Source organism: Temnothorax americanus, unplaced genomic scaffold (assembly GCF_048541705.1).
Source record: "Temnothorax americanus isolate GAGA-0224 unplaced genomic scaffold, ASM4854170v1 Scaffold3, whole genome shotgun sequence".
NCBI classification, from domain to species: domain Eukaryota; kingdom Metazoa; phylum Arthropoda; class Insecta; order Hymenoptera; family Formicidae; genus Temnothorax; species Temnothorax americanus.
Window position 1 is genome coordinate 8,168,173 of NW_027509442.1, and position 14,827 is coordinate 8,182,999.

At 37.2% G+C, this 14,827-nt stretch overlaps 2 protein-coding genes across 3 annotated transcripts in view; both read left to right on the top strand.

The window, feature by feature from the left end:
* Positions 1 to 14,827, top strand: part of LOC143900045 (uncharacterized) — an 86,138-nt gene that overhangs the window by 61,932 nt on the left and 9,379 nt on the right. The gene's annotated exons all lie outside the window — the stretch shown is intronic.
* Positions 4,880 to 14,827, top strand: part of LOC143900015 (uncharacterized) — a 297,879-nt gene continuing 287,931 nt past the window's right edge. The window contains exon 1 of one of the 2 annotated variants that reach the window (XM_077410902.1): positions 4,880 to 5,916. The gene's annotated coding sequence lies outside the window, so the exon portion shown is untranslated. The remainder of the gene's footprint in view (positions 5,917 to 14,827) is intronic. The other variant, XM_077410901.1, reaches the window with a different exon arrangement.

Sequence of the window (14,827 nt, forward strand, 5' to 3'; positions counted from 1 at the left end):
AAAAGTTTAAAGAAAGTGGAGCAAAAACTTTTCGTTTTGTAATAAATTTTTTACTTTGCTTGGAGACAGTTTATATAAGTAAAACAATCAAATTTAATAACTTTTCCCATTAATAGACGATACTTTTGTGAAAGTTTAAGGTATACTAATTTGATTTATTCTATGTACTATATAGTATATATATATATATGTATATAGCATTCTTCTTATATTTGATACTTCGTTACAGTGTCTCCCCGAGGATTACAAGGGTAGCTATGTACTCGAGCTCGTAAGTTTTCAGCTTCCGTTAAAACCCACTTCCGGTATAAGCTCACGAAACGAGACGGTATTCCTCGCTCTAACGAGTTTTCCACATCCGTGAATAGTTATTCGTTGCCAAAGGATTTCTCGGTTTTGCCATGACTCCGCGTAGGATTTTTGCCTTTCGGGCTATTCCGAAGGTGGCTCTAGTAAGAGTGGAAACAAGATCGATCTTGATGCAAGACCACCAGGGTATTAATATCGGCACGCGGTTTAACGCTCGTGAATGTATCCAGATATTTGATCAATGCATCGTTACATTTTCAGAAATCTCTGTCGTATTTGATATTCTTACAAACGCATGCTTCCGTTAATAGGTACAATTTTAATAGGGTTCAACAAATATCTGAAATGCGTCTTTGAGGAAATATTCATGTCTATTAATAAGGTAGCTGCATAAAGTTGGCAGCGCAGTTGTTAATACTATTATATTATATTTATTGGCGTTTCTGTTACAAGTTTTCTATATAAATAGTTATCAACGAAAAGTTATAGACAGAAAAGAATGTTCTTTTTCTAACATATTTAGTATTTCCAGTTTGTTAACGAGTAAAGCTAATGATTATAATTTATAGATCTTTATTTATTTAGTATATAGCACAAAACGAAATTATATACACAGTTGTAAAAAAATTTTATAGATCTAATATAAAAAGAACTTTTATAGAGTCTTGAAATATTACTCTTATATATTAAATATTACTGTTATACATACATAGTCTTTTTTGTATGGATTGTTTAAGAAGATGCCTCATATTATGTTTAAATTAATATTTTACATTGAAATATTCACAGGATGCTCATGACACATTATTTATATTACATTTACTAATTATATATTGCGTAGTCATATGATTATTTCAAGAATTAATTTCTAACCAATTTTGGATATTTTAGTTTTTAAAGACAAGAATTTTTCTATTCTTGAATAAATTGAACACGTTTTAGTTTGGCCGATGACTTTTTTTTTGTTTTTATATGAAAATTTAGTAATTGTGCTTCACGCGCTATGTTCGTTTTTATTGCACGAATAAAAGCTCTCACAGGAATCGATGATCGCGGAATAAAAAGCGGGGGTGGTTTGCACGTGGTGCGAACCTTGCTAAATTATGCAAGCGTTAAAAGAACTTTCAGGAACTAACAAGTCGTATTGTAGCGTGGAAAACAGCGTGTATAAGACGACGGTTGAAGCGAAAAACAATTTGGATTCAAACACTGCGAAAAAGAGCTGGAAAGGCATCCTCAAAGCGGCGGAAGGGAATGAGGATTATTGGTGATTCTCATGCTCGTCTGGGCGGAGAGTTAAATAGTTCGAAGTCGCGCATAGCCGAGACATCGAATTGCGAGTGTTGCTAAATGGTGTGGTCGAAGGTCTAGGACACTCTATATAATCAACTTTGTGACAGTTTAATGATCGATGCATGCATACTCGCCCGAGTAATTAGTCGCTTATGCATGTAATGTGAACATATTAACAGTATTAATAACGATAGATAATAGAAATAATGACTCGTAATAAACGTGCACGTAGAAATAATTGTAACGATATCGATATTTATTTATGTTTTCTCTATAAAGCAGAATATAAATAGATTTAATAAATATTGATTATAACAAAATTATTTTTTTTTCTACAACTTTTATATTAAACGTTGATAATTTATTTTAGCTTATATTTTTTTCATTAGAAACATTTTTAAATTTGTTTACTTGTGAATGTTATTATTTTACTTATCTGTTATTTATCAAGTTGTTGATAGTTAATTTTTTTTGCCGGGGTGCATAAAAATTTATAAGAAGCAAAAATATCGGAATCGGAATATAGCATTACGAAAAAAGAAAATGAAAACACAGAATCAGCAGAAGAGGTTGTGTCCATTGATATTCAGTTAAAGATTAAACGATCTAAAAGATCAGTATGGAAAACTGTCGCCACCGAATTGGCAAAAATTGAATCTTTAGAAAATGAATTTATATTCACGTATTCACGATTTTATGCCGATAATAGATATATCTATATTTTATAAATAAAAAAATGATATTATTTATATCGTTACTGTCACATTATGACAATGAAATGCCGATATTTTAAATACGTGTGAAAACGGTGCGGAAGATTGATCGAGTTCGCAGTTTCCGACCATATAAGTTTTGGCACACACGTATATGCCATTCCATACAACGGCAATAAGCTCTTTGTGATCTTCCTGACTACTATATGAGTTACCAGCAAACGGAATTTTGTTGTTGTCACTCTGCTCTATGCACGCGGTTGGTCCAAATCCGTCCGACCGAGCAACAAGCTGTTCTACTGGCACACACTCTCTGTTCCATTCTGCGTTCGACGGAAAAAAAACAACGCAAAAGAGTGCGAGAGAGGACGAATAAACAAAGGGAAATACAATCGTGTCGTGAAGCTTGATTCACTCTGTCACGAATGCGTACGCTCGGTATTCCTTTTTCATTAACTTCGCCAATTTACCTTGGCTCCTTTTGTTTTGCTTTGCTCGTTTTCCAGCAAGTACAATCGCAGTTCCATCGAATTTTTGACGGTTTCAGTGAACTTAACATTTTCGAATGTTTCAAACGACATATCTCATTGATATAGATAATTCATGTCTGATGTCGAAGAACATAACAAATATAATGAACTAAATTAGGTGCATATATGTATGTGTATGTATATGTACACACACACACTCACGCCTAATATACATATATATATATATAGGTATATACACACAACTATGCATATATATTTCATCTCATCGATTAGTAGCTTATCTATGTTTTTTGCCAATTACTCTCAAAATTAGAAGAAATTACTTTTTCATACTTAAGGAAATAAGGAATGACTTAACTCTCTGGATTTGTAGTTACTCTTCAAGTATTATCTCTGACTTTCCTGCTGCATTGAAAGAAAATTTCGAATTATTGATCAGAATAGCCATTAAGGATTTTTTCCTCGGCCAATCGACGGAAGACACCGAGTAACTCTTTCTTCCAAGCGGTCCAGCCTCGTTTCCATTCACGAGCTCGCGTAATGGCAACGTAACACCGTTATCAACGGCGAAGAGGGAGTAGAGAAAGGTGGAGGGTGTCCGCGAAGAGTGGTATGCTAGTGTGGAGGGTTCGGTATTTCTCCCTCTAACCTCCACCTGTACCACCCGGCACGACCAAGCGACCCTTGGTGCTCACGCCTCCCACCCAATTGGGGATTCGATCGACGTTGAGAACTTCCAGCCGTGACCACACAACCCCGTGATGGCGCCTCTGTCGGGACGCCCTGTAAACACGGCGAGAAGCTGCTAGCGATAGAGAGATGAAAAGAGAGAGAGAGAGAGAAAGAGAGGAAAAGAGAGAGAAAGGGGGGGGGGAGAGAAAGAGAAAATAAGAGACGGAGAAATGGGCGGATGTATATGTATATATATATATCGTCGCGATCTCACCCCGCGTTACTACCCTCATCAACCGTCACGGAGATCCCGACCTGCGCGAAGAGAACCACTGCGTGAAAACGCAGGATCTTAACACAAGGACGTTTCTACGTGAGTATAGTCTCCGTGTCCTTGTATCGGTGCTGTACGTGAAGGGAAATGTGCAATGGTGTTTCTGGAAGCTGTATTGGAAGCAGCGAGGACACCGATGGCGATGGTAACGCAGATGTGTGAGGCTGTCATAGCGTTCGTGGATGTCTCCACGTTTGCAAAGGTGTCGGAGGATATGACTGGTTGCTAGTAGTAGTAGTAGTAGTAACGTGTGCGCTGTGACGCACGCCAGTGGATCTCGCTGATCGAGTACGTGATGGTCCATGATTTTGCAGGAAGTTGCAGCAGCGCGACTATCTCTGTCTATATTCATAATACATCAACGTTTCGCGTGACGTCGACATCGGACTTCCTGTATGATATCGGTGCGAGACACCGTACACGCTTGATAACGTAACAGTTTGAATGGCGATGATTTTCCAGCTACTATTGACGTCAGGATCATACCATTACTTGAGACTATGATTTATTTCAAATGATTTATAGCTTGTATTATAGCTTGTAAATTAATAGAAATGTCTTTATAACATAGCCATAGCCTAAACTTTGGTAATGTATCTGGCTAGAGCTCACGCTGTAATCGCTAACGATACCAGCAAAGCTTCTGACTCATGGTGGTAACGCCAAAAGTTGTTCCTATACACAAACGCCCTTGATGGTTTCTCACGGTATTCGACTCTCATATACCTTTCGCTCGTCCATGTTGAACTTGCTGTTGGTGTAAGAACGTTCGCGACGCTCATGGAGAAGGATCTTCCTACACAGACGCGGCTTCCAACGCTATCTTCATCCTTCTCCATCCTCTCTATGCTTGTGTCGAAGCTTCTGCCAGCGTTGGAGTCGCTGATGGTGATGGTAGTAGTGGTGGTGGTAGATGAAAAGGAAGGTTGGAAGCGTGCCTGTGGAGGTGGGTGACGTCGGCAACGGCGGCGGTGGTAGTGGTGGCGGCGGTGGCGGCGGCAGTGGCGGCAGCAGCAGCGGCGGCGGCGGCGGCGACGCTGCTGGTGGCGGTGATGGTGGTGGCAGTGGCGGAAGGTAGTTTCTGGGCGGTGGAGGGCGCGGATCGTCGTCCGCAAAGCCGTGCGTTCACCCCGTGCCGCGACGACAACAGGGCGTCGTTCGTTCTGGTGCGAGCGCCGGGAGTTCGCCGGTGGTTTCGCCGTCGAACTATCCTCGAACCAGCAGATTGAACCGATCGAACCGGTTGTCCGACCGGGGGAGCGTAGTTCGAATCTCGTGGCCGCGCGGACAACCGCGGATCCCTGCGGACCGATTTGTGTCGTGTCAAGACGATTCCGTGCTTAGCTCGCGGCGATCGACGCTCGCGATTAGCGGCACGTCTCTACCGTCGTGCACCACGTGGCTACCGTCGAACGTGGCGATCCTATCGCGGCGCAGCATATCTGGAACCTTCAAGTTGGGTAGTGGCCGTGTCGCGCGTGTCTCTGCTAGGATTTACGCAAAAGATCCTGTTCGTTGAAATACGAAAACTGGCGAAAGATTTTGCGGTTAGAGTTTGCTATGGGGTTGTGGCTATTCTCGAGCTTGGATATCAACGAAGCGGAACAGGCATCCGCGCTAAGGGAAACTTGATCAAAGCCCGACACTTTTGGACGGTGGAGAAAGTTCACGCTCGAGGAACAGTGTGGACAGATAAATTTTTTGCATGACTGATCTCGTATGTCGAAGAAAATCGTCACTATAAAGAACGTCACGTGCGTGGTTCTTCAGACGTCCGGAAACTACCGGGTTAAAAAGTCGCGAATTTATTTAAGCGAAGAGTGATCGAATGCAGAACTCATGCGGATGTAACGTGAATGTTAAATCATTCGACATTGGATGCGATTAATCGTTAAGTGTGTGTCATCGGAGTTACATATTGGAGTTCACTGAAGCGAGTCTCATGTGTTGTCGGAAGTGGGTGGATCTACTAGATGATGACGCGAAAAGCCTTGTGAAGTGAGATATAAGATTAGCACGGATTTGTGAGGTGACGGCAAAAATAAGGGTCAGTGTTGGTGAATCGAGTTTCGACCGATAGGTCTGTTTCGTCGTCGGTTTACAGGTCAGTTGTCAGAGATCGCCCGCACGATCGACCTATTTTGGATTACCCTGTATAAACGTCGTGGATTCGCGCCCTTCGTCGGTACGGCGAGCACGTGAATCGTCCCTTAAAGCGAGAATCGATCGGACCGCTTGCGTACAAAACTTCGTGGACTGGTAAGTTCCACGAAGAGGTCCGCGAAAATCGTCGGGAAGGCGAACGTAAATGGGTCTTACTAATCAGACTCATTTCTCAAAACTCAGCTTAACGCGATAAAAAGGAGAGTAATTCTTAAAAAGTTTCTGTCTAAAGATTACATTGTCGGTGTTATCTTGAATGAAAACGTTCGTAAAATTTTATTTAATGTTCGTAAACTTTAAGTATGACTAACATTCTTAAACTTTTCTAACTTTCTCTGAAGAGGGTTCGAGGGTATTCTGATTGACAGAATCAAATATTTTTAGGAGACACTCGATAAGTTGACTGCTGAAGAAACGAAAAAATTGTAGGGATTATAGAAGAGAAGGAAAGTGACGCAGATTGACGGTATCGGTAAAAACAGTCGCATGTTCTTCAAAGTTTAAGAACATGCGACTGTATTTATCTGATACCGTCAATCTGTGTCACTTTTTAAATGAAGAGGAAGTATTGTTCGCCACTCATTGCTGGTCAGTCGTTATTAATGATTGCTAGTCGTTGGTATTGTTATCTGCGCGTAATAGAGGCTTGACTAAATCTGATAGTTATGCTATCTGGCATAGAAACGGTTTACTTAATTTCAATTATTTTGGCATTTACACATATTTACGCCGTTTTTAAGAGTGCTTTAATATATTACTTTAACAGATTAAAAATTTTATTTAAATTAAAATAAAAATTTTAATTACAATATTATATATTATAATCTTTCTACAATTTATTATAATAATTAATTTTGTGTAAAGAGAAAGAAATAATTGCAACATTTAATCTTTGGGAGACTAAATTAGGAGATTTGACTAAATTAAAAACCTATTAAACAAATTTTGAATTTTGATGCTTACAGCTTTTTACGTTATGTAGTGATATTATATTTATATTTATTATAGGAAAAAGAATTGGCAGTTATTATCCTTGTGAATGAGTTAATGAATATTATTGAAAATATTATAGCAATCGTCAGTAATACTCTATGATAGCAATACTTTCGTATGCAATGCTTAAACACAATTTCGGGCGTTGAGCCCTGCGTATCTCGTGCGAGGGTGAGAAAGCTCTTGTTTACGTGAGCTTGGAACCATCTCCGTAAGCATTGACACGTTCAATTAACTCTACCCGCTAGGATACTTGTGAGTAGTATCGACTTACAGAGTTACTTCTCCCTGATGGAAGAACATAAACGTGTGAAAGAATCCTTTTCTATAAATAAATCATTTCGGTATCGACGTATTGCCCCTTCAGAAAATGTGGATAGCGAAAACAATAATTCGGTGACAATTTCCTACGAAATTGTACGAGATTGCTGCGAAGTCGGAGATGTAAGAAGAAAAGTTACGCGCGCGTGCTTGCGGACTCAGTTGCTCGTTTGAATATTTTTCTCAAGTTGTTCGAATTATTTCGCGCGGAACGTTACCAGGATTATCACTGTGAAAGCCAGTATAGTAAAGGTGAGACATATGTAGAATACTTCGGAGTTTTAAGGAAAGTATTAAGAAAATGCTGACTTAATATCTCATGCAGAAATAACGACTATTTTATTCAGTATGCATCAAACGGTCGATGTTTTGGACATATACTAACGATTTGCAAATAGAATTATAGTTATTGTTTTATTAAAATATAAGCTAATATAATAGATATTTTTATAATAGATTTATAATAGATATATTTTTTGTTATTTATGTTTAAATTGCTTATATATACGTATACTTCCTAAATAATTGTTTTTGTTTAGATTAGAACGGTATTGCACGCGTAACAAAGAATAATTATTTAATAAAACAGAACATGAAATATTTATAAACGTTAAAGCATCCATGGCATATTCGGTTTAAATGAGCCGAGTTTTAATTATTCATTTGTATTAGCAGAAATGTGTTACACTGATTGTGAGAAAATTTGCCTTGTTAAATTGGTCGATTCGTTATTACGTTGATTGCACCGAAAAATAATAGCAATAAGAAATTAAATCGCTAAGATAAAAAACATGCGTAATGGTGCGTAAGTAATGCATTGGGCAAAGTGATTATTGGACGAGAATTATGCACTCTGCGAAATAAAGAGATGCACGAGCGACAGTTGTTAAGTACAAAATACCTATATGCGTTAATAGGTTATATGGGAAGAGAAAAAGGGGGAGAGTTGAGAAAGAGAAAAGAGAAGAAAAAGAGGAAAGAGAGAAGAAAGAGAGATAAAGATGGTCGTATCGCGTTTGGTTTATCGATCGTGCATTTCGGGTATGTGCGAACGTTCGTGCAAGGTGCTTTATTTGAAATCGTCGCGTGTCATATACGGCCTCGGAAAGATTCGCGCTTCTGTTTGAGCGGGGCGGGGCCACTGGGTGTATCCGCGACAAAAAGGAGCATCCGCGCCTTTAATTAAAGCCGTTCGCGCTCGAAGACATCGTCGGCGAAATTGATTATCCGTAATTGGGACTTGACGCGAGGTTCTCTCTTGCACGGTATAGCCGCTGGGCTTACAGCAGCAGCGACTAGACAGCCTGTATCGGAAGTCGACGTCAATAAGCCTCAGCGCAGCGCGCTGCCATACACAGGCGATCGGGCGGATTACAATGGCCCGGCCGCACAAAAAGCGATAGCGAAATAGAAACGTGGAAATCGGATATGGCAGCCCGGTTATACGCTCGCGAATGCGCCAATGTCGTTACATCGGCATCGATTCTATGAATACGATCACGAAAAATTCACCGATTTCATATCGCCGCGAATACTTGTAGATAAGGTTCCGTTTTCGAGATAAACTTGTATTTTTCTTTCAGCTATTAATGGACCATAGATCTGTCATATCTTTGAATTAAATTAGAAACATTGATTAATTTATTGTGCATGAGCTATAATCGGATATATATAGGTTACTATCGATATATAATAGCTAAAGAGAAATTATAACGAGATTTATATCAGCTAATAGTTATCATCAATTTATCAGCTTTATCACGTGGTCGGTGTGCGTTCGATATTGAATTTGCAAGAGAGGCTTTTCACCGGTGGGTTTAATTTCGTTGATATTACTGTATCTCGACATGGTCGTCGGTCGTAACGAGAGCGTTCATATTCCGAAAGCGCAAGAAAATAATGAAAGTACGATTTACGAAAGATGTGATCGTTTTTTGACCGGAAATACACACGACACGAATCCAGAGATGAGCTGTTCGTAGATGGCCCGCGGTACATATTTGCATATTCTGTGAATGTATCATAATGTTCGAAAGGAGGAATAGCGCGTTTTTATCGGCACAACTGTAAATCGAGAGTAATGTCCGATAAAAAGACAATTTGTATAAACTCGACAGCACTTAATCGACTTCGATGCATTTCCTAAATATACGTACCTTTATCGGCCAAATCTAAATGTTTTAATTACAACATTTGTATTATGAGCTTACATATAAATGAAGCTATTGAATAGCACATAGATATTGCAATAATATTCTAAACGGTTTTTTTTATAAAAAAAATCTTGACAAAAACAATTGGCTAAAAACAATACATTTCAACATACATAGATAATCTTGAGCGGTTAATTTTTTTACGTTTTCTGCAGCCATTTCAGATTAATGACATCAAAAGCGAGAAAATATATCATAAAAGTTATTAAAATAAAAATGTATTTTAATAAAATAGCGTTTGTAATCAGTAGAATAGATTTGTAAAATATATCGAAAACTTCCCTTTTATAATACATATTATTTGGACAATTATTGGGTGGACTGACCCATATATATCGAATTGAATTGTGCCTAATCAAGGACGAAAACAAGCTGTTTGAGAGCTGTTGAATTGAAATAAATATTTGCTTTTACATATTAAATTATAATAAAATGGAAGTCTTTGATATATTTTAACTCTACGACAATTATTTTAAATTTAAAAACACTAAACTAAAACGAAAAATGACGCTGTACGTTGCGCAAGAACAATTTAGGTTTTTAACGTCATTTTTTACGCTGTATAATTCACGATTTTGCCGAGAGTGACGCTGTGTGTACTGTCAACACGGACTTGGCAATCGAGTCAGCATCAGAAGCTTAACATCGTTTTTATCGGATATAGAATGCAAAAATAAAAATGCGTACTTTGTATTTTTATTTTTTTCTATCGAATGTTTTTGTACTTAAAACAATATTGTACATACTTAAAACAATATTCTGATTTGTTAAATTGTTTTAGAGAGGATGTTCGTTATGCAGCTTGAAAATCGAGCCACTTTGTTTCTAATGAATGCATATTCATAATGAACAAGGAAGATGGCATTTCTATCTTCGATCCATACACTTTTCAAATCGATAAAAGGCACTGTTTCAAATTAGCCGAAAGCACAGCTGTCTCTCGCTGAAACGAGATGCGATGTCGCGTCGCGAAGTCTGTCTGGAAAACGTATTATTTCTCCATTACTCATATGTGTCATTGCGTTCTCCGTTTTCTATGACCTTCCAGAAACATTAACATTCCAAAGTTTCATTCTATCCCACATGTCCCACCGAAACATTTCCAACACGTTTCACAGAATTTCACAGAATTTCGGTTATAATATTGCACATATAGTTGCTTGACCTGAAATGAAATTTACAGCCGCGAGCACGGTAGCAAACATCCCTCAAAGCTCGCGCGATCTTTCTCGCTCGATCTTTCAAAAAATGCGTGACGATATCTCGGGAAATATACGGCCACAGTTTTCACAGAGAGATGCTTTTCTCCTTTACGATACTCGCGTTTGATGAAATCCTCCGCGCGGCTGTATATATATTTCCCGAGAAATTATTTAAATATTTAATTTCTTCCGTTATATATATATATATATATATATATACTTTTCTTTCTCGCGTTCTTACTCGCGTTTGACAGTCGTAATAAGTATATGGAATCTTTCCAGGCTTATGCATACATAATATCTAAAGTATATTATATTGCAATAAAAGTTTTCCCGACATTTTCCTCGCGTGGATAACTGAAAATTATCGTCTCCCGAGATGTACTTGCGCGCGCAATGAAAAGAAATATCGCGTGTCGAGGTGTTCTGGCCAGAAAATTGCGAATCTCCGCTTACACGTGCAAGTATCCTATTACGCGTTATAGAACCTTTTCGATCATTTCTTATTCCCGTTTACGCAAACTCACGAGGATTCAATTAAAATTAAAAGACAAGATTGACGATTTTAATATTTCACGTTCGATGTAGCGTGTAAGCGAAGTTATCCTGATGAATAAAACTACAGGGGAATAGTCTTTTATATCCTTCGTCTCTCCGATGCATTACTTTCTCGTTATGGAAGAAGCTGCTATGTCGTACGTATATGTTATATTGTGCGAGAAGAAAGTGGAAACGCGCGCGTTTCGTGTAGATTTATATTTTTCGTTTCTCGGTCCAAGTTTCCTGCGGGCAAGGCGTCTTCCGTTTATTCGTAGTTGGGGCAGTATAAAATGCTTTTGTGTAAAAAGTACTCTTTTCACATAAAATTTTGCTTTAGGCATTATTCAATATATAAGTATAAGTAAAAAATGAATTAATATTTAAATATTATAAAAACTAATTATTATTATTGTAACAAAATTTAAATAAACTCTTCAAAAGCCTGTCTTTAAATTTTAAATAGAATTAATAAAATATAGAGTAAATAGTTATTAAAAACATTATTTATTTAAATAATACGCAAGTTATTATAATATATCTACAATTATTATTGTATAATACACAAATATTATAGAAACATGTTATTATATAAATGAATATTTTGACATGGTAAATATGTACCTACGTTTTACCTACGTTTATTTGAAAAACAGCGTTTGTTTCGTCATCTTTGATGATTTACTTGAAATCTAAATCTTGATGCATCAAACAGTTTTGTAAATAAGGCGTCACATCTCATAAAGCAACTTTGCTGCTTGATAGTTATAATGATGGCGCATCCATCTTACATGACTGTAAGTAAAGAGACGAAAATTTACGCGTATTTCAACGCGCGAGTTAACCCATCTAGTAAAGTGCATTTAATCTTAAAGAGATAATTTATTCAAGCGTTTGGAATTCTCTTTAATGCATTGCAGTTTTACTAAAATACGAGATAGCGTATATTATACTTCCATCGAAATTTCACTCGAAAATTGTGAATAAACTGCTGTAAGCGTATAATATTATTTCATTTAAAATGCATGCATACCAGTACAAGAAGCATTGAAATGTGTCACGCCAAGAGAAATTATGTGTTTAACGAGCGTCCTTTTCGTTTGCGAGTGTCGCCACACGTTGTTACCATGTGTTTACCGCGACTTGGTGAAAAATTAGTAAAAAACCATACACAAAATCATACTCGTTCCAATTGTCGCGAAAATGAAAAATGTCCACTTTTCGTTTCTTTTATATCATCGCTCGTGTTGTATCGCGTTAAAATCTGATTTTGGCGTATCTAAACAGACGCGTTCCGAGAGTGTGCGTTTTGTACTCGCGAGGCATGCCAAAGGACAAAGGACGCGCGTGTTAGACACGTATATGCTTTGAAATCTGAAAAATGCGGAAAGGTGGTGGTTTATATCCTAGCATGATTATTCGCGATATATCCGGAGTTGAGGAGTGGAAATCGTCTCATCGATCACTCATCCCGCGGGAAGTCCTATAGAAATTTATACGAACACTCTGGTGCATGCTTTGCCAACTGGCATCTATTATACCAGCGTTGATGTATTCGTTCCCTTCCTTCTTGCTTGATTCACATCTTGCCGCTACTATTGAGTAGCTATATTGATATTCGCTTTCGGCGAAAATGTTCTCACGAAAGCAAACGATTGCTTCACTTCATTTCGTGCCATGCGCATACATTTTATGTTTATTTTTGTATTTATTCATCTTTTTGCGATATTCTCGTTCTGCGCTTGTTAACTCTATTCGACGACTGATGTGGATACGACGTTATCAGACTATCTTGAATTTACTAGAATGCCTGAACACACGCGTTTACGGGATATGTTTTCAGCCGGTCAGTTACCCTGAAATAGCGGAGACACAAGGGTAGACAATTGGGGTCAACGTTTCGTATCAAGCGCCGTATAATATATATCACTTTTCAGCGAAATTAATTATCAAATTTATGTTTTCTTACGTAATTAATGAAATATACCACAAGAATTTGTCTTAAAAATTGTATACTTGTTAAATTTTAGAATTTTAGACGTTTTCTTTTTACAGCAATTTCTTATGATCCTGAAATATTATCAATGCTACACAGAAACCATTCCATTTTAAGTTTTGAAAAAACATATCTCCCCAAAGTAAGAGGAAAAGTACATCCCAGAAGAAAGATAATTTGATTATACAAAACCATTGCAAAGGTCATTTTTCTGTGGAAAAGTGAATTACATTTTAATATGCGGTTTCTTAAAAAAATAATATACCTGTTTGCAGAATTAACTCACGCAATGCAATATTACCAATTTATAATATTAGGCAGTGATTATATTTGCAGAAATGCAAAAATATATCGCGAACTGCACTCGTGTGTATTCTGTAGATACATATGCATTAATTGTATAAGAAATCGATATATTTTTATATGATGCGGAAGACTGAAAGATGACTCGCTTAGCAACTTTATCAATATCTGTGATATCGTACTTGCGATTTTGAAATTCGATTTAATTTTTCTTCAATTACACACGTTGTTATTGTAGATCGCGCTATATTAAGCTTTTCCTTTTGTCACGCATGCATAGAAAACTTGGGCAATAAAGATTTCCGAGGAAGCGTTTTATTGTTCAGTATTATAGCATTTATTACGCATTGACACAGATCGTTACAAAGTATCGCTTAGTGTCAATGTTCTTCTTTTCGTCTTATTATCGACAAAACGCAGAACGGGATGCTTTCACCATAAATTAGCATCCCGAGTAGTGAGGTACCGAGTAGCTCGATGTTGTGAGGGACATTATGACGCTACGACACTTTATTCGGCGCATTATCTGTGCGACGTGGTTTTGTTAGATATTATCACGAATATGTCATCGGTAATTGTCAATAATTAATTTATTGTGCTAGGTACTGCTCTTTCTGTTTTAATTAGTTACTTTGCATGATCGAGTTAATTGATTTTATTAATCAGCTAGTAGGTCAAATGAACTGAACTCAGCCGGAGCATCGTCAGTCATTATATTCATATTCGATAGTTAATTATTGCGTTTCATTGAAAGCGGAGAATTGATTAATGCTTTAATTACAATGAGACATTTGTCCTACTTTTTTTGCGTACGTATTTTTAAGAATTATTTATTAAATTGATAAATTTACTTTGTTTTAAAATTTCTATACGATTCAATGGAAATGCATTGAATTTCATCATTTTGATTCATATTTTGAAACTTGTCTACTTTATAAGTTATCCACAAATATTGTCATTACGATATTACCGTGTATAAATAATATTCTGAAAGTCCCTCCAGTTAAATTAACAAACTTCTATTAATTAACACAGTATGTAAATACTTTAAATCAAAAACTAAATCAGTATCTCATCGGGCCTAAGAGATATTGAGGAGAATCCGTGAAAACACATTTCACCCCTTTTCACTCCCCTTAGGGGTTGAATTTCTAAAAATCCCTTCTTAGAGGGTGCTTACATCATAGAAGAAATATACTTCCCGAATTATATGTTTCTATAAGGTTTGGGCTGGGCGTTGATTCCGTCAGTCAGTTACAGTCAGTCAGTCGGTCAGAACATTTATTT